At 47.1% G+C, this 19497-nt stretch overlaps 1 protein-coding gene and 1 long non-coding RNA gene across 3 annotated transcripts in view; both read right to left on the reverse strand.

The window, feature by feature from the left end:
- PPP6R2 (protein phosphatase 6 regulatory subunit 2) overlaps positions 1-11388 on the reverse strand; it is a 60408-nt gene extending 49020 nt beyond the window's left edge. The window contains exons 1-2 of one of the 2 annotated variants that reach the window (XM_053661677.1): positions 11155-11388; positions 6339-6430 (exon numbers count right to left, since the gene is read on the reverse strand). The gene's annotated coding sequence lies outside the window, so the exon portion shown is untranslated. The remainder of the gene's footprint in view (positions 1-6338; positions 6431-11154) is intronic. The other variant, XM_053661676.1, reaches the window with a different exon arrangement.
- A 6684-nt stretch (positions 11389-18072) lies between these two features.
- On the reverse strand, positions 18073-19256 carry LOC128626819 (uncharacterized). The gene is made up of 2 exons (XR_008390878.1): positions 19136-19256; positions 18073-18324 (listed from the first exon to the last, which is right to left on the reverse strand). It is a non-coding gene; the product is annotated as an uncharacterized LOC128626819 (long non-coding RNA).
- Between the last annotated feature and the right edge of the window lie 241 nt (positions 19257-19497).

A 19497-nucleotide genomic window follows, 5' to 3' on the forward strand; every position in this document is an offset into this window, starting at 1 on the left:
GGTGAGACCTCGGCTCCGTAGCCCTGCCACTTACAGACCTGAGTCTCTTGAACTGTCTCTGTGTCAGCCTCCCCAAGTATAAAACTCAGATGATGGCAGTGGACACCTCAGGGGTCAATGCGAATAGGAGACAAGGTGATCTGCATAAAACACTTGACAAGGCCTGGGCTAGCAGTGAGTACCTAGTGTCTGTGACGGTTACCATTGGGGAGCAGGGGCCATCAGCCAGAGAAGGATTCCCTGAGGAAACCTGGCTGAGCTTCGCTCACTTCAAACTCACGACCACAAACCTCGAGTGTACATTAATATAGCCTGACAGCCCCACTCTGGCTAGGAAGCTCGCTTCCCTCCTAAAACAGCTGTGACAAATTTCAGGTGAGCAAAGTCGATATAGCTCCTGGCCTCTGCCCATCCCGTGGCTCCTGTGACTTGCTGTAACCACCAGAAGCTGGCACGACAGTGACAAAGGAGACAGCTGCAGGTTGAGCCTCTGCGCCAAGAAGCTTCACAGTTTCCACCCTCAGCCTCTTGCAATCTTGTGACCAGTGTTCGAAGACCCATCCAGAGACCCTAGGTTGAGAAGACCCTGCAGAGAGGCCAGCCAAGGCCCCCCGTCAAGTACGAAGCAGAAAGGAGTCATCTGGCTGAACCCAACCCCAGCTGGGCTCAGCCCACAGACCCACAAGGGGAAATGAAGATCACCGTTTTAAGTCACTGACTATTGGAGTAGTCTGCTGCAACAGATAATGAACATAACGACCATTTTATTCCTTCTACTCTTTCCTCCACCCTCCAGCATCTTCACACCTGAAATCACAGGAAAAGCACAGCCTCCCTCCTGTTATGATGGAAAAGGATCCTTGCTCCCAAAGGCCAGCCCCTCCCCCACTCCCCAGTCCCCAGTCCTCCCCCTTCCCAAGGCTGCTCCTCTGTGCTGCTCCCTCTGCACCTACAGTGCTCTCCTGTGTGCACATGCACACATGCTTGCACACACACCCTGCTCCACAGACATTTCTCCAATCCCTCCTCACAGTGAAGCTTCCTCAAGGAGCGGTCTCCTCTTACTGCCCCCAATCCCACTCCTCCTGTCCGCCCTCTCCCCCCACTGTCTCCCGCACTGCTTCTGTCGGGGACACCAGCAGCTACTTGGACTACTTCTCATCCTCGCCTCCGCCAACACCTCACAGCTTGAGGTGGTGGGAGTCACGGCCTCTCTTAGGCTCTGGACACCACCACCTCCTGCAGAGCTACCCCCATCAGCCTCCACCTCCTCTGTAAGCGGACGTGCCCCTCATTAGGTCCTGGTCTCTCTTCTCTCCCTCTGTTGGGCACATACAGTGCAGGGCTGATGAGTCCAGTCTGAGAGTTCTGGTGGAGCAGCTTGCTGATAATAAATCACGGACAAAATATTAACAAGGGCTAAAATATTAACAAGGCATTGCAGACCCACTGCAGACACACAGAAACTGGGGGGACCGGCATCACGGGCAGAAGGGAGCAGGACTGTGAGCTCTGCCCTGGGGTGCCCCATGGCTCAGGGCTGCGGTGCTGCGCTGCTCCGGTCAGTGGGCAGACAGCGCATCCACTGTCTCACCACTGGAGGACAGAAGGTCAGAGGTAGGGGTGTAGAACAGCTGAAAACCAAAGGGAAAACACCTAAAATCTGCATTAAAATTCCTCCCAAATCCTTGGCTTGCTCCTAAACTACACGCAGTGGGATGAGAGACCAAGAAACCAAACAGAAAAAAGTCAAACTCACAGAAACAGAGCAGAAAGTGGCATCTGGGGTGGGGGGGTGGGAAGAGGCACAAACACTCAGCTGGAGGGGAAGCTGCTCTGATGCAGGGAGTGTGGCCCACAGCGGGCGCTGTGTGGTACAACTGAAATTGGCTAAGAGGGCACAACTCAATATGGTCCCACAAAAAAGAAAGCATGCGAGGTGACAGACAGGACCATGAGCTAGATGGGGAGAATCCTTTTACAATGCATACGTTTATAACACTATGATGTGCTTTAAATGTCTTACAATTTTATTGGCCAATTATACCTCAATAAAGCTAAGAAAGAAAGACGGAGGACAAACACAGACAGACACCGAACGACCAAGCAGAAGGCAGCTGTTGTGAGGCAAAAGAGATAAGCCAAGATTCCAGCAGCTGTCCAACAATGGGAGAAAGAGTTTGCAGTTTAAGTTCTTCCACAGAAAGGGTTCCCCCCAGAAACCCGGGAGAGGGTCAGGCTTTACGAGTGGAAACCACGGTCCAGAGCAAGGGGCTGCACTCTGACACTTAGACAGAAACCAAACAGACCCGCCCTGGAGAAGTGTCTGCAGGACCATGGCGACCCCCCAGTGACCCCACAGCTGGCCCAAGAAGATGTAGCCTTCTCTAAGAGAGGGTAAGCTCAAACGGGGTCTCCAGAATGTACTGTCTTCGGTGTCCACTACACAATACAGCCAAGAGTCACTAAACACACCAAGAAGAAAAGTTGTGAGCCCTGATCCAGAGGGGAAAAAATCTGCAGACCCCACAAATGACTGTATGTTGGACCCGGCGGATGAGAACTTCAAAACAGCAATTAAAAACATGTTAAAGAATGCTGGCTGGTGTAGATCAGCGGATTGAGCACAGACCTGCGAACCCAGGGACCAGCGGTTCAATTCCCAGTCAGGGCACATGCCTGGGTTACAGGCCAATTCCCAGTAGGGAATGCACAAGAGGCAACCACACATTGATGTTTCTCTCCCTCTCTCCTTCCCTTCCCCCTCTAAAGATGAAGAAATAAAATATTTAAAAAATATGTTAAAGGATTCTGGGGGGGAAAGGGCAGAAGGGATAAACAGGTGGGAAATTAGCAAAGACTTGCAAATTTGAAAGAACAACCAAAAAGAAATGCTAGAACTAAAAATACAGTACCTGGAATTGAATGTCACTGGATGGAATTAATAACAGAATGAACACAGAGAAGAAAAGCAATAAATTTACAAAATATACTCATGCAAACAGTGAGAGAAAATAATTTTTAAAATACTGTCATGCTTGGCACCTGTGGGACAATACCAAACAATCTAAAATAGGCCGGAGTGCCAAAGGGAAAGGAGAACAAGGCCAGAAGTTTCCAAAGCTGATTAAATACGTCCACTCGGAGAGCCAAAGGACTAAGTAAATCCCAGGTAGGGTAAGTACCAAAACACCAAGCTTAGAAAATTACCATCAGCCCTGGCTGGTGTAGCTCAGTGGATTGAGCGGGGGGCCTGCGAACCAAAGGGTCACAGTTGGATTCCCAGTCAGGGCACATGCCTGGGTTGCAGGCCAGTTCCCAGGAGGGGATGCACAAGAGGCAACCGTACATTGATGTTTCTCTCCCTCTCTCCTTCCCTTCCCCTCTAAAGATAAACAAATAAAATCTTTTTTAAAAAAAGAAAGAAAATTACCATCAAACTGAAAAAGAAAAAAATTTAATCAAAATAGAGAATTTATTTACTTAATAAAAATAAAGTATCTTAAACACAGGAGGAAAAGGTATCAGGTGAATGATAAAATGACAGCTGACTTCTCACCAGAAACAACAGACACACAAACATAACGGAGTAACTTCTGTAAAGGGTGAAAGAAAAACCTGCCCACCTAGAATTCTATAGCCATCAAAAATTTCCTTCAATGCTTATGGGTAAATAAAGACCTTTTTAGACAAACAAAAGCTGAGGGAATCTGTCCCCAGCAGACCTACAGCATAAGAAACACGGAAGGGAGGCAAGGTAGCTCAGTCCTCCAGGTGCACCAAAGTTACGGGTTTGGTCCCCAGTCGTGGCACATACAAGAACCAACCAATAAATGCATAAATAAGGGGAGTAACAACAAACACATGTCTCTCTCCAAAATAAGTAAATAACTTTGTTTAGAAAAGAAAGAAATGCTCCCATCTAGAAATGTTATCTGCAAAAACAGTGAAGAATTTCCCAACTCATCCTATGGGGCCAGTTATCCTGATACCAAAACCAATGGTATCATCGGAAAACAGAATTCACATGTAAGCAAATATCTCTCATGAATACAGACACAAAATCCTCAACAAAACACTAGCAAACCAAGGCCAGCCACACACAAAAAGGGTTATTTATATACTACACCAAAGAGATTTTTCCTAAGAATGAAAGGTTGCTTTGCCCTAACCAGTGCGGTTCAGTTGGCTGGGCTTCAGTCCCGCAAAGCAAAAGCTCGCTGGTTCGATTCCTGGTTAGGGCACACGCCTGGGTTGCAGGTTTGGTCCCCAGTCAGGCCGTGTATAAGAGGCAGCTGATCGATGTTTCTCTCTGACTCATTTTTCTCTCTCTCTCTCTCCCTCCCTTTCCTCCTCTCTAAAAATAAGTAAATAAAATCTTTTTTAAAAAAAAGAACACAAGGCTGCTATAAAACCTGAAAATCATTAATATAAGGTAGCTTATCCATAGAATAACAGACAGAAACTGAATGATCATCTCGACAGAGGCACTGTACAAAACCCAGCACCTTTCATGGTACAAACACCCCCCACAATCAGACTAGAGCGCAACTTCCTCCAACATGGAAGAGTCGTCATCGCCGCTCCTGCTCCTACTCAGCACTGGACGAGAGGTGCCGGCCAGCACGACTGTGCGAGAAAGAGGAATGAGAGGCATACAACTGGGGAAGGGAAGTAGAACTGTCTTCATTTGTAGATAATACGATTATGTACACAGAAAACCCAAAGTAATACACACACGCACTGTAAGAGCTGGTAAGTGAGTTGTGCGAAGTTGCAGGATACTGATCAGCACACATAAACCAATCGTGTTTTTGTACATTACTAACAAGTAACTGAAAAACAATATATTTTATGTAACATCAAAAATATCAAATATCTACAAATATACTGGATTAAAAAAGTATACCATCATACTGAAAACTACAAAAAAAGCTGAGAAAAATTAAAGATTTAAATAAATGAAGAGATATACCACAAGCACAGACCAGAAGACCCGAGGTTAATTCAATTCTAAAACTGATCTACAGATTCAATGTAATGCCAAACAAACTCCCAAGAAAAAATTTTGTACAAACTGAAAAATGTATTCCAAAACTGGCAGAAAATTTTATATAGAAATAAAAGTGAAGGTCTTGCCCTGGCCAAATGGCTCAGTTGGCTAGAGCGTTGTCTGGATATGCCAAGTTGCATGTTCAATCCCCGGTCAGGGCGCATAAAAGAAGCAACCAATGAGTTCATAAATAAGTAGAACAGCAAACACATACATACACACACACACACACACACACACACATAATATAAATAAAGGGAAGTAAAGTGAAGGTCTTATATCTGATTTTAAGACTTATCATTAAGTTACAATAATTCAGAGAGTGTGGTGTTAAAAATTAGACCAACAGAACAAGACAGAAAGCCCAGAAATAAGCTTAAAAACATATCTTCATGTAATTTATAACAAAGGTTGCAATGCAATTTAATGGAGAGTCTTTCAACAAATGATGCTAGAGTGATTATGGAGAAAAAAAGTACCCTGATTCCACCTCACCCAAAAAATAACGCAAGATGGGCCATTCAGAAAGTAGATCAGTATTTATTTGCTTGGAGGTGGAGTGGCAGGAAAGGGTGGGAGGGAGAAATCCCAAAGGGGCATGAGGAAACCGAAGGGGTGACGGATATGTACACTATCCTTTTTTTAAAGATTTCATTTACTTATTTTCAGTGGCAGGGGAACGGAGAGAGAAAGAGAGGGAGAAAGGCGTCGATCAGTTGCCTCTCGGATACACCCCGACCTAGGACTGAACCTGCAACCCAGGCACGTACCCTGACCAGGAATCGAACCAGCAACCTTCTGCTTTTCAGGATAACGCCCAATCCACTGAGCCACACTGGTCAGGGAAGATACGCACACTATCTTGACTGTGATGATTTCACATGTGTATACATGTATCAAAACATATTTTACACTTTAAACATGTAGTTTATTGAACCATAAATCTAAAAAAAGGAAAATATTGACAAACTTTTACTTCATCCAAACTAAAATTTTTTGTTCATCAAAAGACACCATTAAGGGCCCTGGCTGGTGTAGCTCAGTGGATTGAGTGCAGGCCTGCGAACCAGATGATCGCGGTTCGATTCCCAGTCAGGGCACATGCCTGGGTTGCAGGCCAGTTCCCAGCAGGGGACACATGACAGGCAACCATACATTGATATTTCTCTCCCTCTCTCCTTCCCTTCCCCTCTAAAGATAAATAAATAAAATCTTTTTAATTAAGAAAAAAAAAGACACCATTAAGAAACAAACAGGTAAACCATAAATAGGAAAAAATATTCACCTCTTACTTCCTTTCCTCCTCCTACTTCCTATGTATGTCTGCACACATATCACCATCATGAAGGTCTCAACTAGAATATATTTTTAAAACTCCTAAAAATGAATAACAAAAAGACAAACAATTCAATAAAAAGTGGGCAAAAGACCTGGCACTTCACAAGAGATATACAAATGGCAATAAGCACACAGGAAGCTGCTTACCATTGTTATTCATCAGAGAAATGCAAATTAAACCCACAGTGAGGTACCACTGCCACCTGAATGGCTAAAATTAACAACACGGAATATACCAAGTGCTGACATGGATGTAGAGAAGCCGGACTCTCATGTATTACTGGTGGGAATGTAAAGTGGTACCAATTTTGAAAACTTGGGCAGTTTCTAAAAAAGTAAAACACACATATATACTATGACCCAGGAATCCCACCCCTAAATATTTACCCAAAAGAAATAACACGGACTTCTGCCAAGATGGAGGCATAGGTGGATGTGCCATGCCTTCTCACACAACCAAGTTTAGAGACAACTAAATATTAGCAACAGAAAACACAGCCAGAACACGGAAAATTGAACTTTTCGGAAGTCCGTTAACAACAAATTCTTCAGCCTGTAAGGGCGAAACCAGCGGCTGGTGGGGGGTTACACAGGAACAGGCGTGGAATCCAGAGGCGCGGAACCCAGGTGAAGGGTTGGACCTAGTGAGCGACCGAGCGAGCCAGCAGGCGAGTGACCACGGAGGAGACAGCGGGGAAGCGGTGCTGCGTGTTGACTGTGGTCGCCCATTTGTGCGAGGGTGGACAGGCGAGGGAGTGGGCGGTTGGACCGGGGCCCAGCGGTCCCCGCGGCAAGTGGCAGTAGAGGGTACCGCCATTTCCCCGCTCTGACCACGCCCCCACATACAGCGTCACAACCCAGCGACCTGGGAGTCCAAGGCTCCACTCCTTGTACTTAATGGGCGTGAACAGACCAAAACTGGCTCAAGAAGATCTCAAAGCCCCAGAGCCTATAAATCTAAGCAATGAAGAAATAGCAAAACTCTCAGACGCACAGTTTAAAACACTGGTCATCAGGATCCTCACAGAACTGGTTGATTATAGCCACAAATTAGACAAATATATGAAGGCGAAACTAATTGAAATGAATGGAATTGCACAAGACACCAATAGCAATGAAAAGGAAACTGGGACTCAAATCAATGGAGTGGACCAGAAGAAAGCAAATAATGGCCAAACAGAAAAGAGTCAGGAAGCAAGAATTCAAAGAAATGAGGAGAGTCTTAGGAACCTCCAGGACATCTTTAAACGCTCCAACATCCAAATTATAGGGGTACCAGAAGGGGGAAAGGCACAGCCACCAGTGGAAAACTTATTTGAACAAATAATAAAGGAGAATTTCCCCAATCTGGCAAAGGAAATAGACTTCCAGGAAATCCAGGAAGCTCAGAGAGTCCCAAAGAAGTTGGACCCAAGAAGGAACACACCAAGGCACATCATCATTACATTAGCTAAGATTAAAATGAAGGAGAGAATCCTAGAAGCAGCAAGAGCTAAGGGGACAGTCACCTACAAAGGAGTCCCCATCAGACTGTCAGCAGATTTCTCAAAAGAGACCTTCCAGGCAAGAAGGGGCTGGAAAGAGGTATTCCAAGTCATGAAAACCAAAGACCTACAACCAAGACTGCTCTATCCAGCAAAACTTTCATTTAGAATGGAAGGACAGATAAGGTGCTTCTCAGATAAGATCAAATTCAAGGAGTTCATCATCACCAAGCCCTTATTATATGAAATGTTAAAGGGACTTATTGAAGAAAAAGAAGTTAAAGAAACATGAACAGTGAAAGGACAGCCAACTCACAGTTATTAACAACCACACCTAAAACGAAAGCAAACTAAAAGGACAGCTAGATCAGGAGTGGAAACATAGAAATGAAGATCTCAAGGAGGGTTAGCAACAGGGGAGTGGGAGGAGGAGATGGGGGGGAGAAGGTACAGAAAATAAGTAGCATAGACAGTAGATAGAAAATAGATGGGGGGGGCAAGAATAACATGGGAAATATAGAATCTAAAGGACTTGAGACACATGGTCATAAACTAAAGGGAGGGTAATGGTGGGTATGGGGGGGTCGGGTGGAGGGGAATGAAGGGGGGAATAGAACAACTGTAACAGCGTAATCAATAAAAAAATTTTAAAAAAAGAAATAACACCTGTCCACAAAAGACTGCATACGAATTATCAGTGACTTTAGTCATGACAGCCAAAAAGTAAAAGCAACCTCAAATTCCATCAAAAGGAAAAGATAAGCAAATGATATTTTCATACGAAGAAATACTACTCAAATAAAAAGCACATTACAGATACAGGCATCAAAATCAATAAATCAAAAACATTACACTGAGCAAAAAAGACACAAAAGAGCATATGCTTTATGACTCCATTTACATGAAGTTCAAGAACCTGCAAAATCAGTCTGTAATGATAAAGACCAGAAACATGGTTGCTTTGGGACTTTGAGGGGTGGTGTAACAACTGAAAAGGAACACGACAAAATATTTAGGGGTGGCTGAAATTTTCTGCCTCAGCACGAGTGATGGACACTTGTTAAAATCCTTCATGTTTATATTCTTAAAATCTGTACATTACATTGATGTAATCTCGCAGCCAAGGAGAGTGGACTGCAATGCACATGCATGAACAATGACGACTTCACTGTATTAGTGGAGGTGGTAGGTGTGTCTGAGTGAGCATGAGCACTTTGTGGCTATAGCATTAGAAATGACTAAGCAAATACAGTATCAGAAATGCATCAAGTTTTGTGTTAAGCTTGAACATTCCTCCATGGAAACTCTTCAGATAATTTAGACTGGGAATAAAAGAGCCAATCATTTTAAATGGGGGACTATTTTTAAAGAAACAAAAGACTCTACACTTGCACATTCTGCGCTAACAAAAGAGGGTGGCTGGCTGCGCCTGGATATGACATAATTTCCAAGAGGAAGCAGACGGCTGAAGGACTGGGTGAGAAAGAGGCTGGCTTCCTGACACAAACTCTGGGTTTTCTGAATTGTGTCCTGCGTAAAGATCACGGTGAACATGGCCCACCCACTCATTTACTGTGACCCCAGGGATGGTCATTTTTCCGTGCCATGAATCTGAACAGGAATATCAAGAGTAACTATATCACCAAGTTGTTTTCAGAATGAAATGACTGCTGTGTCAGATGTCAAAAGCTAGAACTTAGCACTGGTTTTCACTCTCTGATTTAGAGTAAATTCCACCCAGTCATGTATCTACTTTATGTCAAAATGTTACATCTCACAAGGATACAAGAATAATAAAGGGTAAAGCACCGGGCTTTTTTTTTTTAATAAAGCTTTATTGTAATATACATGTGTGCACACAAAAAAGTACCTGGTACACAGTCAGTTATTATTACCCAAGATTTAAAACAATATTTTCACAGCCAAAGCTCAGTTTCTTCTTCTGGGTTCCTGTTCATAGAAAATGTTTAACACAGCAGCACACAGTGAGTGGTCAGTTCTTGTTTTCTGCACGCACGCGTGTGCGTGTGGCGTAAACAGCCAAGCCCAGGGCATCGAGCACCATCCCTGCCAGGGTGATGCCTGCCGCCTGGCTGCCCTCTGGCTCCAGCTTCTCCCGAGAGAATCCTACCTCCACCGGCCCAGAGAAAGCCCTGCCTTCTGCCTCCAATCTGTACGAACACCCGCCTGCCGCCACCCACCTAAACAGGGTCTTGGGCCACCCACCTGCTCCGTCGACCGAGTCCACGCTTCCCCTCAGCTCAGCCGGCCCCAGCAGCTCTGCCCCCAAAGCCTCCCCACGCCGACCACCCAGGTGTACACCACGGCCACTCCCAGCGCCCCCTCCCCTGTCTCACGCGTGCCCCACATCCCACGTCACGAGGACAGCGCTCCAGGACGCCAGCTCCCGCCAGGGCCCCTCGGGACTCCGGCGCGCGACCCGCAGGACACAGCCTGGCGCGCAGGCCAGCGCTCTGAGGCCAGCGCTCTGAGGCGGGTTCCGTGCACCCGGTCCTCGGCACCGAGGGCCTTATCTGGGTCCCGCAGGAGCCTCCCCCCGCCCGCTCCTCTCCTAGCAGAGCCCGGCGGGCCGGAGTTGGAGGAGCCCAGTTGAGAGAGACCCAGAAGGAAGGGACAGGGAGGAGACTGAACGGCCCGCAGTGTGGGTGACGGCCCGGCCCGGGAGGTCGAGAGGAGGGGACTCGGGGCTGGAAGAGTGACAGGCCGGAGAAGGCCCCGGAGACCCGACGGGGTCCGGCAACCAAACGGGGCACGGCGCCGCGGTGGCCGGCGGACCCCCGATGGGAGTGACGCGGTGGGAGGTGCGGGGGCCGGGCCCGGGGCGGCCGCTGCCCTCCGCGAGCGCTCAGAGCAGGGGGGAGGGCCGCGCAGGTGGGAAGGACGCGGAGTGGCCGAAGGGCGAGCCGGAGGCAGCGCGGCGACGGCCAGGGGCACTCAGGGGGCCGGGAAGGGGCCGGCGGTTAGCGGCACCTGCGAAGGGAGAGGGGACGGGGGGGAGGGGGGCGGTGAGACGCGACACCGGGAGGGCACGCCGACGGAGGGCAGCGCCCCCCCACGGGCAGGGTCCTATCGCGGGTCACGGGTGGGGGCCGACAGGCAGCGGGGTGCTGACGGGGTGGACGCAGACGGCGTGTCACTGAAGGGGGTCACTGGCGGGACAGGGCGGTGGGCGCCGACACCAAGGCACTGAGGGCGGGGTGCACTCCCGGGGCACGGACGAGCGCGGGCCCTGAGGAGCCTGCGGGCGGCCGCACTCACCTGCCCCGTGGGCCGGGCGTCGCGGCGGCTCCTCAGAGGCCCGGGTGGAGGCCAGGGCGCTGGCGGAGGCGAAGCCCGGGCGGCCTGGGGCGGGCCGCACGCACATGGGCCCGGCCGGGCGCGGCGCCTACTAACACGGCGCCCACGAACACTGCGCGGGCCGGCCGGCGCCTGGGGACCGGCTGGGGCCGCGAGCGGCGCTCCGGTCGCTCCAAAATGGCGGCTCCGTCGTCGGGCGCGCGCCCGCTGGAGGCGTGGCCTCACGGGGCCGCGCTCGCTCCCGCCGAGGGTTGGGGCGGGGCCATCGGGGGCGGAGTCCGTGAGCGTCATTAACAGCGTCCCGCCGCGGAACGAGACTGTAGCGGGTGCGAGGTGTCTAGGCGGCGGCTTTCCGTTTTTGTTTTTTCCTCTGAGGTATTGCTAAATTTCTGTGCGAGCATAATCAAATTCTTAAGAGACAATCCATTTGCGGTAATAAGTTTTCTAATGCAACGTCAGCAACAGAAAACCCTTCCAAAGAGTCACACACCCGAGGCAGGTGTGCGCCTGTTCTCTAAGGGTGCCTCCCACTCTAGAAAATCCTCTCCCACTGGGGCATCTGGATAACCTCTGAACTTCTTGGGCAGTTGGCCTGGACACGGCCAGAGTAAGAGTGGATCCCCTCCCCTGGTCTACGGTTGTTTCCTAATTGAACTGGGAGCGCCCGAGCAGCAGCCACCACTCTTACTGTTTTTCCCAGGTATTTCGCAGATTCAATGTGTTTTGCACATTAAAATATGTGCCCATTTAACATTTGCTGGATATGTATAACTCAATTAAACTAATCTCTAAAATGAGAATTATTGTTTCCGGTGTCAGCGTGAACTGTGGTAAAATGCTGGAAACTGAAATTAAACGATTCAGGAATATCTCCTACTTAAGGGCAGTTACCAGCTCCCAAGCCACCTGCAGACGCGGACGCGGACTTGCTTCTTCTGATCTTGGTCACCAGGGGGCGCAAGAGGATTTGCTCCGGGCCTTGCTCTGGGGCTGCCTGGCTTCCGGAGCAGACTCACCGGCAGAAATCACTAGGGGAACCTGTGCCTGTGATTTCCTGAGCCGTGATTTTTGAGTTTCTGGAGGTTCAGCGAAAATACGGCTGAGAGTGAAGAACTCCAGGGGGACCCAGTTGTACAATGCCACACCCCATGGCAAGATTTTCTTCCAGGAGCATCATCAGGTTCCCACAGTAAATATCGGAGACAAATACCATTGTGTTTCCAGCAGGAAAAAGGGAAGAGGGGTCATTCAAAAGATACCAGAGCACTCTGTTTTTTGAGGGTTTTTTTTTTACTTAAAAATTATTGATTGATTTTAGAGTGAGGAATGGAGAGAAGGAAAGAGAGAGAGAGAAGACACTGATTTGTCGTTCCACTTATTCATGCCTTCATTCGATTATTGTATGTGCCCTGCCCAGGGATCCAACCATCAGCCTTGGAATATGGAGGCAACACTCTACTAACTGAGCAACCTGGCCAGGGTGAGCAGAGCACTAGGTTCTTAACAAAGACAGCTCACTGGAGAAACTACCACGCCAGAGCAAAACTGCTGGGGGAAGGGAAATACCCAGCGCCTGCCCCCTCCAGCCATCTGTCCCAGCCAAGGGGAAAAAGAAAACAGACTCCTGTGAGGGTCACAGCGCAGAGGCACCGACCTCACTGAAGACTGAGCCTAACTGTAGGACCACAGAGCAGTCCCCTCCCCATACCTCACCACGACGTCACTAAGGCCTATTGACCTGCTCCTTGCATCTGGTGCGCCATGTCCAGCTCTCAAGAAAAAATGACAAGGCAAAACACACAGACTGAAGAGACAGAGCCGCATTAGAACCAGGCACGGCAGGAGGTTGGAACTACCACATGGAAATTTAAAGCAACTATGATTAACATGCTAAGGACTCTAATGGACAGAGTAGACAGCATGCAGGAACGCGTGAGTGATATGAGCAGAGATGGAAATCCTAAGAAAGAAGCAAGAAGAAAAGCTGCAGGTAGGAAACACTACAGCAGAAATGGAGAATGCCTCTGGTGAGCTCATCAGCAGACTGGAGACAGCTGAGGAAAAAAACCCTGAGCTAGAGGATCTGTCAACAGAATCTTCAAAAACAAAAAAAAAACAAAAAAAAAACAATTTTTTTTTAAAAACCACAGAGAGAATATCCAAGGACAGGGGATATTCACTGCAAATGGTATGACAAACACAATGGGAACACCAGGAAGAGAAGAAAGAGAGGAAGAAACAAACAGAAGAAAGATTTGAAATGATGATACATTGTACTGAAAGTTCTAGCCTGTGCAATAATTGTAACAAAACAAAGTCACACAGATTAGAAAGGTAGAAGTAAATTTGTCTTTATTCACAAATGACATAATTATCTATTTAGAAAATCCTTAGAAATGTACCAAACAAATATACTAAAAACAATAAGCTAGTTTAATAAGGTCACAAATCCCTAGCTGGTGTAGCTCAGTGGATTGAATGCGGGCCTGCGAACTAAGGGATTGCGGTTGATTCCCTGTCAGGGCACATGCCTGGGTTGCAGGCCAATTCCCAGCGAGGGACACGTAAGAGAGGCAACCATACACTGATATTTCTCTCCCTCTCTCCTTCCCTACCCCTCTAAAGATAAATGAATAAAAACCTTTTTTTTAAGTTCACAAGATACAGTATTAATACACAAACAACAGTTATATTTCTATATAAGAGCAACAAACAATCTGAAAATGAAATTAAGAAAAAAAATTCTGGCCCTGGCAGCCTGTGAACCAAAGGCTTGCTGGTTGGATTTCCAGTCAGGGCACATACCTGGCTTGCAGGCCAGGTCCCCAGTGGTGGGGTTGGGGGTGCATGTGAGAGGCAACCACACAGTGATGTTTCTCTCCCTCTCTTCCTCGCTTCCCTGCCCTAAAAATAAATAAAATCTAAAAAAAGAAAAAGGAAAAAGTTCCGTACACAATTGCATCAAAATGAGTAAAAGACTTAGGAATAAATACAACAAAGGAGTGTGAACAAAAAAAGAGTTGATACAACAGGGTTATGGTTTAGCCTGAAAAAACTCACCTACCAGGTTAGCCCTCGGCTAACATCTCGGAGCCTGACTTCAGGACGGTTGCCACCAGTCCCAGAAGTGACCAGAGTTGTTCATGATGTGCACTGTTTGTACAAACAATATGACTTACGCTCAACATCTGCTTTCTTTCTGGTGTCTGGAAATTTGGCAGGCACCAGGCAGACAACCTGTCTGACCAGTGCTCTAGTGGGTTGAATGGTGGCAAAATCTACTCAAAACCTGTGCACGTGACCTTCCTGATATGAAACTGTAGCACAGGCCATAGTACTCACAACAGCCTGGGACTGGCATAGAAATAGGCACACTGATCGATGGGACAGAACAGAGAGCCCAGAAGGAAGCCCAGGCCTTTATAGTAAGTGAATGCTAGACAGAAGAAGCAAGCACATCAGTGGGCTAAAGACAGTTCATTCAGTAAATGGTACTGGGAAAACTGGACAGATTGGTTCAGGAAAAAATTGAAATTAAACCACTTTCTTACACCACATACAAGAATGAATTCAAAGTGGATTAAAGATTTACATATTAGACTAGAAACCATCAAAACACTAGATGAAAACTTAGACAGCAAAATCTCAGACACAGCTCGTGGCAACATTTTACCAGGTGTGTCTCCCCTGGATGAGAGAAACGAAAAAATAAACAAATGGAACTACATCAAACCAAGAAGTTTTTGCACAGCAAAGGACAACAACAAAATACAAAGACAACCCACAGAATGGGAGAACATATTTGTGAATAGATCTGATAAGGAGTTAATATCAAAAATTTATAAAGAACTTATAAAACTCCACACCAAAACAGACAAACACCCTTATTAGAAAGTGGGCAAAAGACCTGAACAGACACTTCTCCAAAGAGGACATACAGATGGCCAATAAACATGCGAAAAGATGCTCAATGTCACTAATCATCAGAGAGATGCTAATTAAAACCACAATGAGACGTCACCTCACACCGCTCAGAACGGCCATCATCAGTAAATCAGCAAACAAGTGCGGTGAGGATGTGGAGAAAGGCGAACCCTCGTGCACTGTGAGTGGGAAGGGATGCAGACTGGGGCGGCCACTGTGGACAGCAGTGTGGAGCTTCCTCAAAGAATTAAAGACGGACCTGCCTTTTCCCCCAGTGATCCCACTTCTGGGAATACATCCAAAGGGACCCACAACCCTACTTCAGAAGAACACAAGCGCCCTGTGTTCACTGCAGCGTTATTTACAACTGCTGAGCTATGGGAGCAGCCCAGGGCCCATCAGTAGGTGAGTGGGTGAAACAACTGCGGGACATTTACATAATGGAATACTACTCGGCTGCAAAAAAAAAAAGAAGAAAAATTTACCCTATGTAATGGTGCAGATGGACCTGGAGAATCTTGTGCTGAGTGAAATAAGCCAGTCAGAGAAAGACAAACACCAGATAATCTCGCTCATATGTGGAATCTAATGAACAAACTGATCTAACAAGCAAAACAGAGACGGACTCACAGGTGGGGAGCAGATGAATGCAGAGGGGAGGGGCAGGGGGTGGAGGGAGGGGGCAAAGAGGAAAAAGGAGTCATGAACATGAACAACACTGTGGTAATTGAGGGGAGGGGGTATAAGAGGACTAAATGGTGATGGAAAAAACACAATAAAAATAAGTTTGGGGCCTGGCTGGTGTGGCTCAGTGGATTGAGCACGGGCTGAAAACTAAAGGATCGCTCGTTCAATTCCTGGTTGGGGCACACGCCTGGGTTGCAGGCCAGATCCCGAATGGGGGACACATGAGAGGCAGCCACACACTGATGTTTCTCTCCCTCTCTTTCTCCTTCCTTTCTCCTCTCTCTAAAAAAATAAATAAAATCTTTTTTTAAAAAGTTTTGGACAAAAGGGTCTTTGCAGATGTATTAAATTAAAAATCTTGAGATAGAACATCCTGGGTCAGGTCCAATGACGAGTGTCCCAAGAAAAGGAGAGAAGACACAGAGGAGGGATGTGGGGACAGATGAAGAGACTGGAGTGATGCAGTGACCAGCACTGAACTTCCAAGGGTGGTCAGCGCAACTACGGGTCAGCAGAGGGGCCTGGAGCGGAGTCTCTCTCAGAGCCTCGGGAAGGAGCTGACCTGCTGACTTCCGGATTTCGGATTCTGGCCTCTGGAACTGTGTGAGAATGAGTGTCTGTTGTTTTAAGCCACCTCATAGGAATCCATCTGTTATAGCATTTCGGGAAAGAAACATGAGCTCCTGCTTGGCGACATTTCACAACCTTGTCCCAACTTGCCAGGACAATTGAGCACCTCCTGTGTGACTCCACTGAGTGAGAGGACCCTGGGATCGGGCGCCTGGTCTCCCCCAAACTCTGCCCCTGGAGCCTTTTCCTTTTGTTGATTCTGTTTTGTAGCCTTTTATTGTAATAAATCATGGCTATGGGAGTGTCTATTTGCCTAGTCCCCGTGACCCCTCCTAGAAGACCTGGGGATGGTCTTGCAATTCCCACACAATGAAAACGACAAAATGTTGCTGAGAAAAATTAGAAACCTGAAAAAATAGAGACATGCCATGTTTATAAATAAGAAGGTAGCATTGTTAAGATCGCAATTCTCCCCAAACTTACCAATACATTCAACGCAATATCTGGTAAAATTTCAGCGGGTCACCTTGCTTTGGTAGAAACTAACAAGCTGATACAAAATTTATATAGAGCCCTGGCTGGTGTGGCTCAGTGGATTGAGCACTGCCCTGGGAACCAAAGGGTCTCTGGTTCAATTCCCAGTCAGGGCACAAGCCTGGGTTGTGGGCCAGGTCTCCAGTCGGGGGCGCTCAAGAGGTAGCCACATATTGATGTTTCTCTCCCGTACCCTCTCTCTCTAAAAATAAGTAAATCTTTTAAAAAAATTTATCTAGAAATGCAAAGGATCAAGGTACCCTAAACAATTTCGAAAAAGAAAAAGTTGGGGAACTTATACTTGATTTCAAAATTTATTATACGTCTAAGATAATCCAGACAGCATAGAACTGTCATAAAGTCAGTTCTATGGAAGCCAGGTAAGTCACTGGAACACAACAGAGAAAAACCCTCACAAATATGATCGACAGATTTTTTAAAAAGATTTTATTTATTTTTAGAGACAGGAAGAAGGAAGAAAGAAAGGGGGAGAAACATCCATGTGTGGTTGCTTCTCTTGCAACCATGCATGCTCATTTTTTAAAAACCTTACAACTCTGTGATAAAATGACAACTCAATTAAAATAAGCAAAAGATTTAAATAAATATTTCAGCAAAGATACCGCGAATGGCGTATGAGCACATGAAAGATGTCCCACAGCAGTGACCATCAGGGAAACACTAAACTAACCCGTGGGAGATGCCACCAGACACCCCCTTGGAGACAAAGAGCACAGTGACGGAAGGACAAGACCGAGTTCTGCTGAGCATGAGCAGAAACCTCATCAGGGCCGGCGGCAGTGTAAACTGGTGCATTTCCTCTCTCGGAAACAGTCTACCAGTTTTTAAAAACTTAAACATGAGCCTACGCTTCCACTCTTAAGTTATTTACCCAAGAGAAACTTGTGTCCACACGAAGGCTTGTATACAAATGTACAGAGCAGCTTCAGGCATAAGAAGCAAAAACTGGAAACACTCCAAACGTTCTTCCATTGGTGAATAGATCAAGAAAGTGTTGGCGACCCAGACAACGGAATACTATTCATAAACAGGAATGAACTGTCGATAGGGGCAACAACACGCATACACCAGGCGGAAAAGGACCACACATTGTATGTATTTCTTTTCTACTGGAACTGTAAGAAATCACCACAAACTCAGTGGTTGAAGACAACACACGTTTATTTTCCTACACTCCTCCCAATCAGAGACCAGGAGTGAGTCTTAGGTGGCTACGGTCAAGGCGTTAGAACCGCTGTTTCCTCCGCGGACTCCAGGGGGCGCACTGTTTCTTTGTGGAGTCCAGCTCTGGAGGGGACTGAGTTCCTTGGCTCAGAGTCCCTGCCTCCATCTTCAAAGCCAGCAGAGTGGTAGCTACCGAACAGCAGTCGGGGTCCTGCTGCCTGCCGTCTTCCTCTAGGTAAAATTCCAGAGGCAGAGGTTTGGTGATAAAGGAAAGGGGCCTTTACTCAGAAGTTTCACAATTTCCCCTTCCTGGTGTAGCTCAGTGGGTTGAGCGCCCACCTGCGAACCAAACAACCGTGGTTCTATTCCCAGTCAGGAATCTAAGTTAGGGCGCATGCCTGGATTAGGGGCCAGTTCCCAGCAGGGGACTCGAGAGAGGCAACCACACATCAGTATTTCTCTCCCTCTCTCCTTCCCTTCCCCTCTAAAGATAAATAAATAATATCTTAAAAGAAAAAAGCTTCACAATTTTGGAATAACAACTTTCCCCGGCATTGGCCACTTAAGCCTATCAATTCAGGCTAAACTCTTTCTTTAGTCACAGCTTTAATCACTTAAACCCATTTACTGAGGCTTAACTTTTTAACACTGGAATTCTCCTATCATTCCCCATTCGTTTCAATTATTTTATTTCTATAGGGCTAGTTTACACACTAAAACGACATAAGATACAAAAGCTACCCAATTTTGGAAGAACGGCTGGCCTCTGCCTCAGAGCCTGTCCCCTCTACAACACCCAGAGAACTAACCTGCCACCTCCTGCCAGGACAGCCCGACCGCAGGCTGTGCTCAGAGTTCTTACCATCCAAAATCCAACCAAATTACCCTGTTGAGAAATGCAGGCAGCTCCCCCAGCCATCCCGGAGGAGAAAAGAGCCCGAACCACAGAGAGCCCTTCTTTTACTTCCAATCTTCTCGCCCATTATTTCATGTGCTCTGGAGGCGGTCAGTTTCTCAGCCGACCTGGTCCCGGGCTACTCACCGTTGCCTCTGCAAGCTCCTCCCCAGTGATCTGATCAGACCTCCCTGTATCTGTAGCCCCCAATCTCTCTGTGATTTTGTCATCACACAGATCACAAGGCCTTCTCTGACTGTCATCCTTCTGGTTGCTCTTGAAAGGACCCTGGACACCCGTCCTTCTGGGCTAATCCAGGATAATCTCCCTATCTCGAGGTCCTTAATCACACAGGCAAAATCCTGTTTCCTTCATGTAAGGTAACACAGATTTACAGGCTCAAGGGATTAGAAAGTGAACACCTTTGTGGGTAATTATTCAGCCTCCTACATTGTACTTTCCACTTATAGAAAAATGTTGAGAAAAGGAAAAGTGGAGCCCTGGCTGGT

Source organism: Artibeus jamaicensis, unplaced genomic scaffold (genome assembly GCF_021234435.1).
Source record: "Artibeus jamaicensis isolate MK-2021 breed Jamaican fruit bat unplaced genomic scaffold, CSHL_Jam_final contig_233, whole genome shotgun sequence".
NCBI lineage: Eukaryota > Metazoa > Chordata > Mammalia > Chiroptera > Phyllostomidae > Artibeus > Artibeus jamaicensis.